Source organism: Pelodiscus sinensis, chromosome 26 (assembly GCF_052426305.1).
Source record: "Pelodiscus sinensis isolate ZL-2025 chromosome 26, ASM5242630v1, whole genome shotgun sequence".
NCBI lineage: Eukaryota > Metazoa > Chordata > Testudines > Trionychidae > Pelodiscus > Pelodiscus sinensis.
This window is the reverse complement of record NC_143077.1, coordinates 18,733,097-18,745,098: the sequence shown is the minus strand read 5'-3', so window position 1 is coordinate 18,745,098 and position 12,002 is coordinate 18,733,097.

The window sequence follows — 12,002 nt, the reverse complement described above, 5'->3', positions numbered from 1 at the left end:
GTTATTTATTTCCTCCATATTCCATCATTCTTACTAATCCTTTTGTTGATAGCCCTGCCCAGAAACACTGGGTGCAACTCAAAATGGTTAGAACGCAAAGGTTTATGTTGAGCCAGGTGGTGTGGGGCCAAAAAGCTTGAGAGCCGCTGCTCTGGGATGTGCCCTGCAGCCTCAGGGGGAGGGGAGGTCACCTCCTCTGAAGCTGGGTTGGGGGAGAGGGAAGAGGTTTCTGCTGTAGGGCTCCCTAAAGCTGGCCCTGGCCTCTGTCACGTGGTGGTGGGGGGGGTGTCTCTGTGTTTCCGATGTGACTTGAGGTATCGCCCCTTCCTGACAGCACGTCCCTGCCCCCAAAAGTGGGAGCTGGAAAAAAAACTGTAAAGAGTCTCTGAGGAGCAGGGATATGTGCGTGTGGGGGAGACCCCCAGACACCCGGGCACAGAAAGGGCAGCTCCCCTGGGCCCTGACTGGGCTCTCATCGCCCAGCCATCCTCACCACTGCCCTACTTCTGTCCTGCTCCTCACCCCCACCCTCCGCTGTTCCCATCCCCTGTTCTCCTCCATCTCCTCCCCCTTCCCTCCTCCTTCTCCTCCCCATTTCTACCTGCCCAGCTCTCTGCCCATCCCCATCCTCTCCCTCCTCCCCATCTGTCCCCCTCTTATGTGAGGGGCTTTGCTGGAAATGTCCCTTCCCCCCCCAGCCAGGGAGATCTCCCCTCCGGGAACAATTCACCCCCCCCATCTCGCTCCCTCCCCTCCACATTGTTTCCTCCATTCCCCACAGTTGAAAATTGAGTTCCCCCGTCCCCTCAGGTGACAGTCGGGCTCCTCCATCCCCTCAGGTGACAGTTGGGCTCCCCCATATGCAGCTGCCTAGGTAAGTGCCCCCCAGCCCGGCACCCACATCCCCTCCCCCACTGCCTGTCCCAGGCGACCACCTGAACCTGCGTCCCCCTTTCCCCAGGTCACAGCTCCCTCCCTGACCCTGCACCCCCCCCCGATACCCCTCCCCCAGGCCAGACTCCTCTCTGGCACCCTGTGACGGCGCGTTGGGGTCCCCCGCCTCCTGCACCCCCGTAATGGCACGAACAGACTCCACCAGCCGGTAGAATAGAGGTGGTTTATTGCTTCTTCAGGATACAGCACAGCACAGATGTCATCAGGCTACAGGGCAGGTCTAGGATGCCTCAGCCCCCCTTGATATAGGGAAGGGGGTCTCGGCTTCTAAACCCCCCAGCCTGTAGCTGAGGCTGCTTCCTCCATGCTCCCAGACAGAAACTAAATAACTCTCCTCCAGCTCTGCCCCCCAGCCAGGGCAGGCTTCCACCCCCTCCCTGCACCCAGGATCCTACCCTAAACTCCCTTCTGCACCCAACCACCCCGTCCCAGACCCCAAACCCCTCGGTAGAAATGTGGCCCTTGATCAGTTACCAAAATGCCCCCCCATTAAAAATTATTGACAAATGTTTTTTCAAATGTTGTTTAATCAGAGTTTAAATCCAGTTCTATACAATTAGGAGGGTTGGGGAGAGGGGGACGCAGCTGCTGGCTCCTCAGCTCCCTCACTGGCTGTCTTCCTGCTGCAAGGGAAGCAGAATCCGTCACATTCATCCCTGGGGACTCAGGGGTACTGGGCCCCCCCAGCATTTCCCCCTCCTCCCCCCTGCGCTGAGACTTGTTCTGCTCTCTGGTCACCCCCCGTCAGGCCCGCAGGGTGAGCTTCTGACCCACCCAGCAGGGACGTGGGGTGGGGGCAGCATGAGGAAAGGGGCGGGGGACTCCCTGAGGGGATGGGAAGGAGACCCTGGCCCTGCCCCGCTCTCCTGCATCTGCTCCGGCTGCTCACCATGTATCCCAGGAGCTGATGGGCCTGCCCATGCAGGGCGTGGGCCAGGACCAGCCCGGCCTGGCTGGGGCGCCTCAGGGGGGAGCGGGCAGCGAGCAGAGCCTTGTCTAAAAAGCAGTTCTCCTGCTCTGGCGTGAAGAGCTGCCCAAAGACCTGAAATCAAGAGCACGGGAGGTTTCAGCTGACGGCCCAGAGCCCGGCCCCAACTCCTGGGGCTAAAACAGCTTCCTCCTTCTGCAAACTCCCTTCCAGACCCTGCACCCAGACGCTCTCCTCACCCTGCACCCCAACCCCTGCCCCAGGTCACACCTTCCTCCTGCCCCCAAGACCCTCCCAGACCTCACCCCCCTCCGCACAACAGAGCAGCCCTAGGCCACTGGCCAACATCTTGGAGCGACCTCCATCAAAAAGTGTTGCCCCCCCCCGCCCTGCTTCCCCTCCTACGGGAGATCCGGGGCAAGGTGCGGCGCTGCCCCTAGGAAGCGCCGCCCCTTTGAAACGCCGGGACAGCGTCACAAAGGGGCAGCGCCGCCCTGTCCACGGCTCGAATAGTCGAGGGAAAATGCATCGACCATTCGATCAGCGACTCCCCGCTCCCACCCCGCGTCCTACCCGCACGAGGGCCCCAGCCAGCCCCACCCCCGAGCCCTGCCCTGCCCTGGCAGCGCGTCCTTACCTCTCCCACCCGCACGGTGTTGCTGTGCGCCAGGACCCATCTCTCCTTATAGTAGTGCCTGCACCACAGGTCCTCTGCCTGGTGGATGTTGAGGCCTGCAAGAGACAAACCAGGGTGATTCTGCTGGCAGGTCTGAGCCCTTCCCCTCCCACGGGTCCCTGCAGGCATCCCTGGGCAAATGGAGGGGCACAGGGGGCAGAAGGGGAACACAGAGGGACGCATCCCCCCTTGGGCCAGTCTGGGGGAAAAGGGCTGGGTCCCCTCCCCCCGCCGCCGGCACCCTCAGGGTGTCCCTGGGGCCCAGGTCCCGGCTGGGTTCCTTACCCCTGTGGTGCAGGAGGAGTCGGTACAGGCTGTGCACCCCCTTCCGGGCCAGCCGGCTGACGTCTTCGGATGGGTCCGAAATAAAAAGGCCCAGCTGGGCCACGTGGTGACCCATCCTCGGCCAGTCGGCGGAGTTCTGAGGGGAGAGAAGAGGGGGGGTCCCTCAGCATCCTGGGGCTGCACGTCCCATGCTAACGGCCGCCGAGGCGGTTCTGAGCTCGGGGACGGACAGAGACACCTCCCGGGGCGGGGCGGGGCGGGGCGGGGCCGGCCTTGCGAGGAGACAACCCTGAGCAATGGCCCCGACTGAAGGGTCACTCCGGGGGTGGAACAAGGGGATCCACTGACGGCCACTCCCCAGTCTGGGGCCCAGGTGCCCCCCGGAAAGGCCCAGGGTCGCCCCTCCCCGGGGAAAGGAGAACGCGGCCCATTCCCGGCCCATTCCCAGCTCTGCCTCCCGGGGACGCTCCCAGCCCCGCGCCCTGCAGCCCCAGACCCCCCGGCTCCGAGGTCACTTACCTCAAACCCCGGGAGGGTGGTGGCGACTCCCAGCAGGGCCGTGGTGCTGCCAAGGGCCCTGGCTCGCTCCTGGGGCAGGCGGGACTCCAGCCACGGGCTCAGGTGCTGGGGGGGAAAGAGGCAGGTCAGGACCCGTAGGGAGGCGCCGGTTCTGGGCAGAGCCTGGGGCTCCTCTCAGACTGTGCCCCCCCACCCCCAGCCACTGACACAGCTCCTCTCTCGGCCCCCGAGGAAGCAGGGCCAATGGCCCCGTCCCCCCCACGGGGCTCACCTCCATGATCAGCTGCAGCCTGGCGGTGTCTGGGGACTCGGCGAGGAGGCTTGCCAGTAGGGCCTGGAGGTCGACGGGAAGGGCCCGGATGAACTGCTGCAAGACAAGGGGGAGCCCTGGGTCAGAGGGGGGTTGGGGAATCCAGGCCACCCGCTGGCCCCGGGGTGCAGCCTTGAGCAGGGTCTGAGCCGCCTCGCAGAGCAGGGAGGAGCCCAGGCTGGGCATGGAAGGGACGGGCCCCCAGGGAGAGCAACGGGAAACCTGGAGGGAAGGATCCAAACCTGCAGCTTCTTCTCTCCCTCTGCCCCCACCCCCACTCCTCTCTGGAGCTCCAGCCCAGCCCGGGAGCAGGGCCCGGAGGGACGTACCTGTGTGTGGATGGGCTCCTGCTGCCAGTCCCCAGACACAGTCTGTCCCACGGCCGCCCTCAGCAGGGGGCTCAGGAGCTGGGCCTGTAGGGGAGGCTGCAAGGTGCTGGCAGGAGAGAGGGGCAGAGACTGTTCATTCAGCAGCAGGGCTGTGTCCAGACTCAGGGGGTTTTTCGGGAAAAGTAGCCTTTTTCCGAAAAAACATCACCTGCGTCTAGACTGCAGTCGCGTTCTTTCGAAATTAAATCGAAAGAACGCGGCTTTTCTTTCCACGGCGGTAAACCTCATTTCACGAGGAAGAACGCCTTCTTTGGAAAGTGCTTCTTTCGAACGAAGGCGTTCTTGAATGGAACTAGGGCTTCTTCGAAAGAGAGCATCCAGACTCACTGGGTGCTCCCTTTCGAAAGAGGCTTGCAGTCTAGACATAGCCCAGGAGACAGAGACTTTCCCACTCCCTGGTCAGGGGATCTGCTCTGGGGGGGAGTCGGCGGGGGGGGGGGGTCGGTACCTGAGGCTGCAGGCGGCGTTGAGGCAGTCGGCCAAGACCAGTGCGGGGGGGGAGTCCTCCATGATCTCCTGTGAGACCCAAGGAGACAAAGGGGCGTGTGAGGCTGGGGCCCCCAAGAGACGCTCACACGGCCAGCGCCCCCACCCAGCAGGATCCAACCCCACTGCCTCCCGCTGGCCTGTAGCCCCCCTGCCCGGCACAGGGCCCCTCCCAGCACCCCCCTCCCAAACCGGGACCAGCTCAATCCTTGTCCCCAGGCCGTCTCCTGCCCCTCACTGCCCTGGTGACCAGCCTCTGAACCTCCTCATCCCTGCTCCCCAGGCGCATCCTCAGCAGCCCGCTCTGCTAACCTTCCAGCTCCCCCCCCATGGCCCGGGGAGACCCCTCCCTGTTCCGAATCCCCCTCCCTGTCCAGCACCCCAGACCTGCCCCATTTCTGTGTCCCTCCCTCCTCCAGCATCCCCACCCACCCTCCCCATGTCCACCTCCCCCTCCCCCTCCAGCACTCCTGGCCCCACCCATCCAATTTCCAGCACCCCCACCCGCCGCCATGGCCCAGGCAGACCCCTGTCCACCCCAGGTATCCCCTCCCCTCCTCCCGGCCGCCGCGACTCGCTCACCACGATCCTGGCCATCATGGTGTCCTTGCAGCAGCGCGGCGCCAGGGTGTCCTCGCCCCTTTGGAGGGCGGCGAGGCAGGCGGGGGGGACGGCCAGGAGGAACCGCTGCAGGGCGGCTGGGCTCTGCACCCCAGAGAGAGTCTGTGAGCCTGGGGCCTGCCTGCCCCCCACGGACAGCTGCAGGGCTCAGGCCTCCCAGGAGTGGAGGTGGGAGCTGCCGGTTGTCCAAGCACCCACACTCCCCCCCCAACTGCTTCCTCAGGCTTGTGGGGGCCCAGCTGGTGCATGACAAGAGACCTCAGCTTGGGGGGCCCAGGTCATGCAGGAAAAGGGGCCCCAGGGGGATCCCCAGGGACAAGCCCCTCCCGGAGGGGGGGACGTGCTGGGAAGGGGCCGGACAATCTCGGGTCCCCCCCGTGTGGAGAAGGTTCCTACCGTGTCCCGGGTGTGGAGCTGCTCTTCAATATCATAGATGGCCCCTTCCTCCACCCGGGAGTCCATCCGCTCCTGGCAGAGCTCCGCCGAGGCGCAGGGGGGCTCTGTGCGGGAGGGAAGGGACCAGGGTGACTCCAGCGGCCAGCAGGGGTCACGCGCCCCCATGTCAGGGACCCAGGGCAGCTTGGGCCCCACACGCCCCTCGCAGGGACCCATCCCCCTTCCACCCTCACATCTGCCAACGCCCTCAGCAGAGCCCCCACCAGGAACAAGAGAGCCAAGCAGCAGCTCCCGCCCCCATCCATTGCCCTGGCTGCGGGGCAGACACTGGGGCTGCCCCCCCGTGTACTGGGTGAGCCCCTGGGCCCAGCATGTTCACGGCCCCTCACCTGGGTCTGAGCGGCTGCAGGAGGTGGCCCGGCTGCAGCTGGAGGCCCAGGCGCTGCTGCTCACTGAGCTGGACCCACAGCTGCAGGGGCTGGTGCGGAGAGGCTGGGGGCTCCCGGAGACTGGCAGGTCCCCGGGGGCCGGGCAGGGCGATGCCCCCTGGTGGTAATGGGGGCTGGGCTCCTGGGGCAGGTGTTTCTCTCCACAGAGGAGGCCCCAGAGCCACCCTACCCGGCTGCCCCGCTGGGCTGGGTCCCGCCTTCCCAGCCGCCTCTGGAGCCAGGTCCGGAGGGGCCTGGCCGGTGGGCGAGTCGCCCCGAGCTGGTGGGATTCAGCTTCCCCGCCCGCGGGGACGGAGGAGCTGCTTCCCACCGGCCCTGGGGCCATCTTCAGGGCTTTCCGGAACCACAGCCTGATGTGTTTGGCCATGCTGCAAATGAGGGGAGCAAAGGGGAGCTTGGGGCGCAGCCTGCAGAGCGAAATCCAGGGGTTCCAGCTCCCCAGAGCGACTGCCCCCAGCCCCCAAATGGCCCCTTGCTTATCGGCTCGGTCTTGCACAGGCACTTCTGGCCCTTGACCGAGGGCTGGGCCTGCCTGGAACCCAGCCGGCCCCGGGCGGGATCCAAACCCCTGGGGGCTCTTACCTTCTGCAAAACGCTGTCCGGATGTGGAACTCACAGAGGACAAAGCAACTGTGAGCAGGAGACGCACCAGAGCTAAAGCAACCGGGGGTCTCCAAAGTCCCCTGGGCCCGCCCCCCCCTTTTCTCAGCCTGAGATGTGGGTTCCTCTGTGAGGTCACCACCTCCCCACCTGCCCTTTGCCTGATCTGCTGAGGGCTGCCCAAAGCCCCTGTGAGGTCACTGCCCCCCCCCACCTCACCCTGCCAGGCAAATGTCCTGCCTCTGGCCACCCCTCTGGGAAGTTGGAGCCATTCCTAGGGGTCCCCCCCACTCCCTGACTGGGCATCCTGCAGCCAGCAGCTCCAGTAGCCCCATAGGCTGCTCCCTGCCCTACGCTGCAGACTTCTTGCACAAGAACTGTTTCACACCGGAGTTCTTGCGCAAAAGGTCTCGTGCAAGAGCACCTCCACCCTGCCATGTGCTTTTGCACAAGAGTGTCCATGGCATTGTGAACGCTTTCTCGTGCAAGAAAGCTCTGATGACCATTTTAGCCATAAAAGTGTCTTGCTCAAGAAGCCCCTGGTGCCCGTCCACGCTGCCTTCTTGCACAACAGCTCTTGCACAAAAGGGGCTTATTCCTCGTGGGGAGAGGAATAACTCCTGTGCAAGAAGCCCTCTTTTCTGATGCTTTCCTGCAAATTTACTTGCACAAGAATTCACGTGCAGTGTAGACGCGCCACAAGTTTTTGCACAAGAACAGCTGTTCTTGAGCAAAATGCCTGCAGTGCAGACGTGGCCTTGGTGTCACCCAGCACTGGACTTCCTGGCCAGGAGCAAGAGTTAGAGCCTCCCACTCGCCCCGCTGCCTCTCACGGGCTCCCGTCCGGCCCCAGCCCTGGGCTTTGCCCTAGCGCATCCCAGCAAGGCCTCTGGCCTGCACTAGACCCATTGACATGTGGAGAATCCACCACTGCCCTGGGGCGCTTTTGTCTATGGGACTCGGACTCACAGCTGAGCATGGAGCCCGATTTTAGTTCGAACTAGCGGGGTAGTGTAGACATACCCCCTGAGACTCACTGGTGCTGGCTCACCCCCTGTCCTGCTCGTGGCTCCGTTGTCCTCCTCCCCACAGCCCCCCCCCAGCTCTAAATGCTGCTCACATCAGTTCCCCTTCCCCGTGGCCAGGCCCTGCAGGGCTCTGGGGGCTGGTTTGCTGCCCTCAGCCCTGCAGTAGCCTGCTCCCCAGTTTGCAGCCCCTCCCATCATGCGTGGGGTCTCCTGGTACCGGAGGGAGGACGGGGGCAGACCAGGAAGGTTAATTTGATGTTGCAGCGGCAGGAAGAGGAGGGGTGGCGCAGAGGAGCTGTCAGTACATTATCCCAATACGCCATCCCAGTGCAGGCGTCGCACTCAGCTCTACCTGCAGAGGAGTCTCTATCTGCGGTGAGCAGAAAGGGGGTCTAGGACACACACACAAGTAGCCCCAGAACCACGCAGGAGCAGAGTCGTTCTGCGAAAGGGAGAGGTTTATTGGGTCTGCGAGGGTGGCCGTAGGGGGGTGTCGTGTGTGTGCCACTCATCTCCGTCTGGGCAGCGGCACCGGTCGGGCTCACAACTGGGCACAGGACCCGACCACGGCACCATCGATCTCCAGTGTATCGATCTGCTGGAAGCCGCGGCAGAGCTGAATTGCAGAACGGCTGCCCATTGGCAAAGACCTTGAAATGCTGGTTCCTGCAGCCGATGGAGAGGAACCCACTCCTCCTGGGGGGAGGAGCAGCCAAGAGAGGGACCCACTCAGACCGGTCTGGCAGCGTGACGTAGTGGAACCAGCGCTGCCTAGGTAGCGTTTTACCTCCCCCCAGTCTGCTTCTGAGACCGAGTTTCCCCCTCTGCCCCATGGGCTAACAACAAGGCACTTTACAAACATTCTCTGTGTCATCGGCATTGTATGAAGGGGGAAACTGAGGCATGGAGCGGCATCTGATTTATATAGCTCAACCCAGTTGTGACGTAGTGGGGGTACCGGGCTGGTTTCTATGCTGCTGGCTCTGGGGGAACCCCCACTGGCTGCTGTGGGTACCACGACCCAGCAAAACAGGATGAGTCACTATGCAAACCAGTGGCCAGACACCCCCCATGGAGAGGAACAAAGGAAGGTGGAATGCTGCCTTGGCTGGGGGGCAGGGCTGGAAGTGAGGGAGTTGGTTGCTGGCTGTCGGAGGGCATGGAGGAGAGCCTAGGGAGAGGAGCTGGAGTTTAGGGGCCCAGTCTCCCCCATCTCAAGGGGGCCTGAGGCATCCTAGCCCAGTTCCTGTGACCAGATTACATCTGTGCTGCGCTGTGCTGGAGGAGCAATAAACCACCCTCAATTCCACTGGCTGGTGCAGTCTGTTTGCGCCATTTCGGGGTGCAGGAGACGGGGGACCCCAACGCGCCGTCACACTGGTGTCAGAAGTGGGATGCACTGCACCCCGTGGATGGAGCTTCCAGCGGCAAGCGACAAGGCGCAGTAGAGGCAAGAGCCCTGGAGCCAGGCGTACTGGAGACAGAGCGAAGCGGTTCCTGGGAATCGTGGGGCGCTGCAGCACTAGACTGGTGAGTCTGCACCGAGGGGCCCAGCGGGCAGATGGCCTACGCCCGACTCTTGAAGGCAGAGCTGGTGGGGCTGTGCAGAGAGAGGGGCTTGCCTGTGCGGAAAGCAGCCAAGGCCCAGCTGATTACCCAGCTGGAAGAGAATGACCAGCCACAGGGCCAGGATCTTGTCCCCAGGGGAAGCAGCCAGACCCCCCCTGAGAGTGTGTCAGGCTCAGAGAGGGGGAGGAGCGCTGGAACCCAACGGAGAGATGAGACAGCGTCTCCCGGGAGGCCTGCAAGTAGCCCATCTAGGGCAGGGGCCAGCCCAGCGGAGCTGCGGCGCCTGGAGATCCAGCTGCGGATCAGGGAATTGGAAGTAGAGGACCGAGAGAGGGAGCGCCAAGATCGAGAGAGGCAGCGACAGCATGAGCTGGCCATGGCAGAGCGGAGAACCGGCGGGGCACCGGCTGCGCCAAGTGCGGATGGGCCCCAGGGTCCCAGGACTGCCAGACGCTTGGAGAGGCTCGTGGTGGCCCAATTGAAGGACATGGGCGACATAGACGGGTTCCTCAGCTCCTTTGAGAGGGCCTGTGGACTGCAACGGGTTCCCCCAGCTGACTGGCTGCAGGAGCTCATCCCCGCACTGAGCCAGGAGGCGGCCGGAGTGCTCAGTCAGCTGGAGGACCTACAGCCAGGGGATTACAACCGAGTCAAGGAGGCCCTGCTGCACAAGTTCGGGCTGACCCCCGAGATATACAGGAAGAAGTTCCGGGGGGTACAGAAAGGGCCACGGGAGACCTATGTGGACCTGGCCTCCCGCCTGGCGCAATACTGCCGCAAGTGGGTGTCTGGAGTTGGAGCCCAGACCGCAGAGGAGCTGCTCAAGCTGGTCATGATGGAGCAGTTCTATGAAGCGTGCCCACCCAAACTGAGGCTGTGGCTCAAGGACCGGAGACCAGAGAACCCCCAGGAGGCCGGGAGACTGGCGGATGAGTTCACGGAGAGCCGGTCCGGGTGTGAACGGGAGTCCCGGAGAGAAAGGGAACCGCGCAGAGACCGGATCTCGGCTGAGCGACGGAGGGAGTCAACTACGGGGCGAGACCAAGGAACAGGTCGTCTGCGCCCCAGAGAACCAGCCAGGGCCTGGACAGAGACAGCCCAAAGCCTAACTTGCCAGCGCTGTGGGCAAAAAGGCCACAAGAGGGCTCAGTGCACCAGGTCCCAGGACCGGGGACTTTCCAGGGTTAACTGGCTGGGGCGGGAGGAAGGGCAGGCTGCCCCAGAGGCAGGGGCTGGCAGGCAAACCTCAGCTCAGAGAGAGGGGAAGGATGCTCAGTGCACCTCCCCTGGGAGGTCTGATTCTCAGGAGGCGGATTCCTCCGTGTACCGGGTGGGGGCAGGACGGCCCCTGCGGAGCGAGTGCCTCATACCCCTGGAGGTGGATGGTAGGAAGGTGACGGGCTTCTGGGACACGGGGGCGGAGGTGACTCTGGCCCGATCTGACATAGTGGCCCAGGAGCGGATACTACCCCACGCGCAGCTGACCCTGAAGGGCATAGACGGGTCCCCGTTTAAGGTGCCTGTAGCCAGGGTGCATCTGAAATGGGGGGCGAAGGAAGGCCTCAAGGAAGTGGGGGTGCACCCGCACTTGCCCACCGAGGTGCTGATGGGGAACGACCTAGAGGAGTGGCCCCATGAATCCCAGCGGGCTCTAGTCACTACCCGGAGCCAGAGCCAGCGGGGGGCTGACAACGTGGGTCCAGGGAAGGACTCCTGGCAGCGTCCTCAGGGTCCCATCCCAGTGGACACGGGGTCCAGCCAGGCTGGGACTCCGGACCTAGGCAGAGGTGGGGGACAGGTCCCGATCCCTGCCTCAGCAGCTGAATTCCAGGCTGAGGTGCAGGCAGACCCCTCCTTGCAGAGGCTGAGGGACCAGGCTGGCCTCCGTGCAGCTCAGCCCCGGGGGAGAGGTGGCCAGGAGAGATTCCTGCGGGAGCGTGGGCTCCTGTTCCGTGAGTGGCTCCCCCCCAGGAAGGCGAGGGCATGGAGGGTAGAGCGGCAGCTGGTCGTCCCCCGAAAGTATCGCCTCAAGCTGCTGTATTTGGCCCACGATGTCCCCGTTGGGGGCCACCGGGGGATCCGGAGCACCCGGCTGAAGCTGCTCCAGCACTTCTATTGGCCGGGAATCTTTACAGCCGTGCAGCGGTACTGCCGGTCCTGTGACTCCTGCCAGAGGGGCGGGAAGGCCCAAGACAGGAGGAACGCGGCTTGGGGGTCTCTACCCCAGATAGACCCTCTGGGCTTGCTGAGAGAGTTATGGGAGGGGAAGTCCTCCCTGGATGGAGCATCGGGGGTGGAAGCCGCCCTGGCTGTCCAGAGAAGGCTCGCTGGGCTCATGGCCCCGGCCCGAGAGACCCCGGCCAGAGATCAAGGCCAGCCGAAGGGTGGGTGTGACCCCCGAGGACAGGCCTGGGCCAGTCACCCTGGAGCGGGGCGGCGAGTGGACAGAGGGAAGCCAATTCATGTGGGGCCTCGCCACGGCCGGCCCGAGTTAAGGGGAGCACCCATGTCCCCGGGGCGGGTTCCCACGCAGAGGACCCGAACTTCCCTAGGTCACGAGCGGAGTGACCCTGCTCAGTTCGCTCTCGGAGGGGGGAGAACTGTGACGTAGTGGGGGTACCGGGCTGGTTTCTATGCTGCTGGCTCTGGGGGAACCCCCACTGGCTGCTGTGGGTACCACGACCCAGCAAAACAGGATGAGTCACTATGCAAACCAGTGGCCAGACACCCCCCATGGAGAGGAACAAAGGAAGGTGGAATGCTGCCTTGGCTGGGGGGCAGGGCTGGAAGTG